We start from the raw sequence: 5,262 nt of genomic DNA on the forward strand, positions 1-5,262 counted from the left end.
ACACTCCCTCTCTCTCTCACACCCTCCCTCTCTCCCTCCCTCTCTCTCACAGTCCCTCTCTCTCTCACACACTCCCTCCCTCTCTCTCACACTCCCTCCCTCTCTCTCTCTCTCACTCCCTCTCTCTCTCTTTCACTACCTCTCTCTCTCGCACACTCTCTCTCTCACACTCCCTCTCTCTCTCTCACACATTCCCTCTCTCTCTCTCACACTCCCTCTCTCTCTCTCTCCCTCCTTCCCTCTCTCTCACACTCCCTCTCTCTCTCTCACACTCCCTCTCTCTCTCTCACACTCCCTCCCTCTCTCCCTCAATCTCTCTCTCTCACACACTCCCTCTCTCTCACACACTCCCTCTCTCCCTCCCTCCCTCTCTCTCACAGTCCCTCTCTCTCTCTCTCACACACTCTCTCTCACACACACTCTCTCCCTCCTTCCCTCTCTCTCACACTCCCTCTCTCTCTCTCACACTCCCTCTCTCTCTCTCACACTCCCTCCCTCTCTCCCTCCCTCCCTCTCTCTCACTCTCACACTCCCTCTCTCTCTCACACTCCCTCCCTCTCTCCCTCCCTCCCTCTCTCTCTCACACTCCCTCAATCTCTCTCTCTCTCACACACTCCCTCTCTCTCTCTCTTTCACACACTCCCTCTCTCCCTCCCTCCCTCTCTCTCACAGTCCCTCTCTCTCTCTCACACACACTCTCTCTCACACACACTCTCTCCCTCCTTCTCTCTCTCTCACACTCCCTCTCTCTCTCTCACACTCCCTCTCTCTCTCTCACACTCCCTCCCTCTCTCCCTCCCTCCCTCTCTCTCTCTCACACACTCCCTCTCTCTCTCTCACACTCCCTCCCTCTCTCCCTCCCTCTCTTTCACACCCCCTCTCTCTCTCACACACTCCCTCCCTCTCTCCCTCCCTCCCTCTCTCTCTCACACTCCCTCAATCTCTCTCTCACACTCCCTCCCTCTCTCCCTCCCTCCCTCTCTCTCACCCTCCCTCTCTCTCTCTCACACTCCCTCCCTCTCTCTCACACTCCCTCTCTCCCTCCCTCCCTCTCTCTCTCTCTCACACTCCCTCTCTCTCTCTCACACTCCCTCCCTCTCTCTCACACTCCCTCTCTCCCTCCCTCTCTCTCTCTCACACTCCCTCCCTCTCTCTCACACTCCCTCTCTCCCTCCCTCCCTCTCTTTCACACTCCCTCTCTCTCTCTCACACTCCCTCCCTCTCTCCCTCCCTCCCTCTCTCTCACACTCCCTCAATCTCTCTCTCACACTCCCTCCCTCTCTCCCTCCCTCCCTCTCTCTCACCCTCCCTCTCTCTCTCTCACACTCCCTCCCTCTCTCTCACACTCCCTCCCTCCCTCCCTCTCTCTCACTCACACTCCCTCCCTCTCTCTCACCCTCCCTCCCTCCCTCTCTCTCTCTCACACTCCCTCCCTCTCTCCCTCCCTCCCTCTCTCTCACTCACACTCCCTCTCTCTCTCTCACACCCTCCCTCTCTCCCTCCCTCTCTCTCACAGTCCCTCTCTCTCTCACACACTCCCTCCCTCTCTCTCACACCCTCCCTCTCTCCCTCCCTCCCTCTCTCTCTCTCACACTCCCTCTCTCTCTCTCACACTCCCTCCCTCTCTCCCTCCCTCCCTCTCTCTCTCTCACACTCCCTCCCTCTCTCCCTCCCTCCCTCTCTCTCACTCACACTCCCTCTCTCTCTCACACTCCCTCCCTCTCTCTCACACTCCCTCTCTCCCTCCCTCTCTTTCACACTCTCTCTCTCTCACACTCCCTCCCTCTCTCCCTCCCTCCCTCTCTCTCACTCACACTCCCTCTCTCTCACACACAGAGAAGGAGGTGAAGCTGGTCTTCCGCAACGATGATTACCTGGAGTTCCTCGTGGATCAAGCTGCCATGATGTTCACGGTCAGTGGACGGGTGAAGGAGACCGGACAGGCCATTGTTAACCAGCATAGCTTCCGACTCCGCACCCCAGACCTCAGGATCACGGTGAGTGGCGTCACGTGCAGTCATGGGATCATTCCCAAATCCACTCCGCACGATTGCGTCTGGCGGGAGAGAAGCGAAGAAGCAGGTGGGCAAAGATGGATTGACTTTATTTCTTTCTCTCTCTCTCTTCCCGCCTCTCTCTCTCTCACTCTCTCTCTCTTTTCTCGTCTCTCTTTCTCTCCCACTCTCCCTCTCCCACTCTCTCTCTTTTCTCGTCTCTCTCTCTACTCCTCTCTCCCTCTCTCGCTCTCGCCGTATCCATCTCTCTCAAACTCTCTCTCTCTCACTCCTTCCCTCTTCCCGTCTCTCCAACGCTGTCTCTCTGTTTGCCTGTCTCTCTCTCTCTCTTCACCTCCCTCTCTCTGCCTTCCTCGTTCCATCTCTCCCTCTCTACTCCCTCACTCTCTTTATCTCCTCCCGTGTCTCACCCTGTCTCTCTCCATCACTTGCTCTCTCTCCTCTATCTCCCTTTCTCACTTTCTCTCTGTCTCTCTCTCTCTGTCTCCAACTTTCTATGTCTCCTCTCTGTCGCTCTCTCTCTATCAATCTACCTTTCTCACCTTTTCTCTGTCTCTCTCTCTCTCTCTCTTCCTCTCTCTCCTCTCTCTCTCGCTGTCTCTCTATCTCTATCTCCCTTTCTCACCTTCTCTCTGTCTCTCTCTCTTCCTCTCTCTCTCTCTCTCTCTCTCTCTCCGCTCTCTCTCTATCTCTGTCTCCCTTTCTCGCCTCTCTGTCTCTGTCTCTCTCTCTCTCTTTCTCCTCTCTGTCACTCTCTCTATCGATCTACATTTCTCCCCTTTTATCTGGCTCTCTCTCTCTTACTCTCTCTCTCTCTCCCCTCTCTTTCTACCTCCCTTTCTCACCTTCTCTCTGTCTCTCTCTCTCTCTGTCTCTCTCTGTCTCTCTGCCTCTCTCTCTGCCTCTCTCTCTGTCTCTCTGTCTGTCTCTCTGTCTCTCTCTCTGCCTCTCTCTCTGTCTGTCTATCTGTCTGTCTCTCTGACTGTCTCTCTCTGTCTCTCTCTGTCTCTCTCTCTGTCTCTCTCTCTCTGTCTCCCTCTCTCTGTCGCTCTCCCTTTCTCTCTCCTCTCTGTCGTTCTCTCTCTCTCTATCGATCTACCTTTCTCACCTTTTCTCTGTTTCTCTCTCTCTTCCTCTCTCTCTCTCTGCCTCACTTTCTCTCTCCACCTGTTACCGCGCCCCCCCCCCCCCCCCCCCCCCCCCCACCTAGCCTGTTGGAGATGCGGTCGTTGGTAAAGCAATGAAGGTGGAGATCATGCTGACAAACCCACTCCCCAAGTCCCTCAAGAGTGTCGTTTTGCGAATCGAGGGACCTGGATTACAGAATCCCCGGAAGGTCAACATTGGGTGAGTGTTCAGCGGAGAGAGTGGGCGCTCCTCAGGAAAATTGATATTGTGTGAAAAGAGCCTGCCGATCGGTACAGGCCTTGCCACGGAGAATGCACAAGTTGATGGTGACTGCCGAGCATTGCCTGAAATTGGCGTGTGCTGGAGGTTGCTTATATTTAGTGCGCAAGGCCCTGTTCTCAGCGGACAGGAAGGGCATGCGCACGCATTGCGCCTGTTTCAGCTGAAAAAATAAGTGACAGCCATTCGCTGGTTCATTCCTCCGGGCAACAAGTTGACCAATCAGAGGCAATAAATGGGATCCTCATACGTCGCTGTCTGTCTCTCTGCCACTCTCGCTAACACCCTCTTCTCTCCTGTCTCACAGGGATGTCCCCCGCCACGCCACCATCACTGTCACCGAGAATCTGGTCCCCTCCAAACCCGGGCCCAGGAAGCTCATCGCCAGCCTGGACTCCCAGCAGCTCACGCAGGTCCACGGAGTGGTCGAGGTGATGGTCCGGGAGAGCTGAGGCGCCCTGCCGGAGATGATGGTGGGGGGGAGGGGAGGCGGAAGCGAAGGATGAGGCCCGATATGGCCAGAAGGATGTGTTTCATGAAAGCCAATCAGTATTCGGGGACAAGGAAATGGGGGACGGGGTTCTAGGGAAGAGTATGTTAAGCTGGTTTAGCACACTGGGCTAAATAGTTGGCTTTGAAAGCAGACCAAGGCAGGCCAGCAGCAGGGTTCAATTCCCATACCAGCCTCCCCGAACAGGCGCCGGAATGTGGCGACTAGGAGCTTTTCACAGTAACTTCATTGAAGCCGACTTGTGACAATAAGCGATTTTCTTTCTTTTCTTGTTGTTATTTTTGGAAAAAAAATTACTTCAGTATTTGAATGCCAATCTGGCCGGTGGCCATTTTCCCTCAGGCTTGAGGCCTAGTGAGCGGCTGCGAAGCCTCTCGATTTTCAGAATCTTATGGCCAACTTGCTGAGGAAAGAAGGCCCGACACCATCAGATATAGGAGCAGAATTAGGCCATTCAGCCCATCGAGTCTGTTCCGCCTTTCGATCTTAGCTGATGGGTTTGACACGCCTCCCACCCTGAGGTATCTCTCTCTGATGCCTCTGAGTCAGAGGGTGGTGTGTTTGAGCTCGGGCCTGTTAGTGATAGGAGGGGGCCCGTTCGGCCCTCCCTCAGGCCTGTTAGCGACAGCAGGAGGCTCGTTTGGCCCTCCCTCAGGCCTGTTAGCGACAGCAGGAGGCTCGTTTGGCCCTCCCTCAGGCCTGTTAGTGACAAGAGGCCCGTTCGGCCCACCCTCAGGCCTCTTAGTGACAGGAGGAAGCTTGTTTGGCCCTCCCTCAGGCATGTTAGTGACAAGAGGCACATTCAGCCCACCCTAAAGCCTGTTAGCGACAGGAGGAGTTCTATTTCGCCCCTCCCTTACAATTAGTCTGTGCCTATTTGTGGATATTCGCTCCACCTTAATTCCCTCACTTGTGAACTCTATTAGAACACAGGATCGCAAACAATTCGGGCCCAGACGCACCTTTCTAACTGAACCAAGTTTGTAGCATCATTCAATATTTATTCCCAAGTATTAATACATATATTTTTAATTACTAGATAATGGCCCCAAATGTGAACTATTAAATTGTGGCACGTGAATAATTGTTCCGTCATTAAATAGTCGTCAAACTCTCACACCTCTGTTTTGAATATTTATTTTTCCTTCTCCATCCTCTACATTGTGCCTATCAAACACTCCCAGGACAGGTACAGCACTGGGTTAGATACAGAGTGAAGCTCCCTCTACACTGTCCCCATCAAACACTCCCAGGACAGGTACAGCACGGGGTTAGATACAGAGTAAAGCTCCCTCTACACTGTCCCCATCAAACCCTCCCAGGACAGGT

General features: G+C 54.1%; 1 long non-coding RNA gene across 1 annotated transcript; it reads left to right on the plus strand.

The window, feature by feature from the left end:
* The first annotated feature begins 1,820 nt into the window (after positions 1-1,820).
* Positions 1,821-5,050, plus strand: LOC140418154 (uncharacterized). The gene is made up of 3 exons (XR_011944807.1): positions 1,821-1,997; positions 3,226-3,362; positions 3,730-5,050. It is a non-coding gene; the product is annotated as an uncharacterized lncRNA (long non-coding RNA).
* Positions 5,051-5,262: the final 212 nt, after the last annotated feature.

The sequence above is a fragment of the Scyliorhinus torazame genome, chromosome 5, assembly GCF_047496885.1.
Source record: "Scyliorhinus torazame isolate Kashiwa2021f chromosome 5, sScyTor2.1, whole genome shotgun sequence".
Taxonomy (NCBI): domain Eukaryota; kingdom Metazoa; phylum Chordata; class Chondrichthyes; order Carcharhiniformes; family Scyliorhinidae; genus Scyliorhinus; species Scyliorhinus torazame.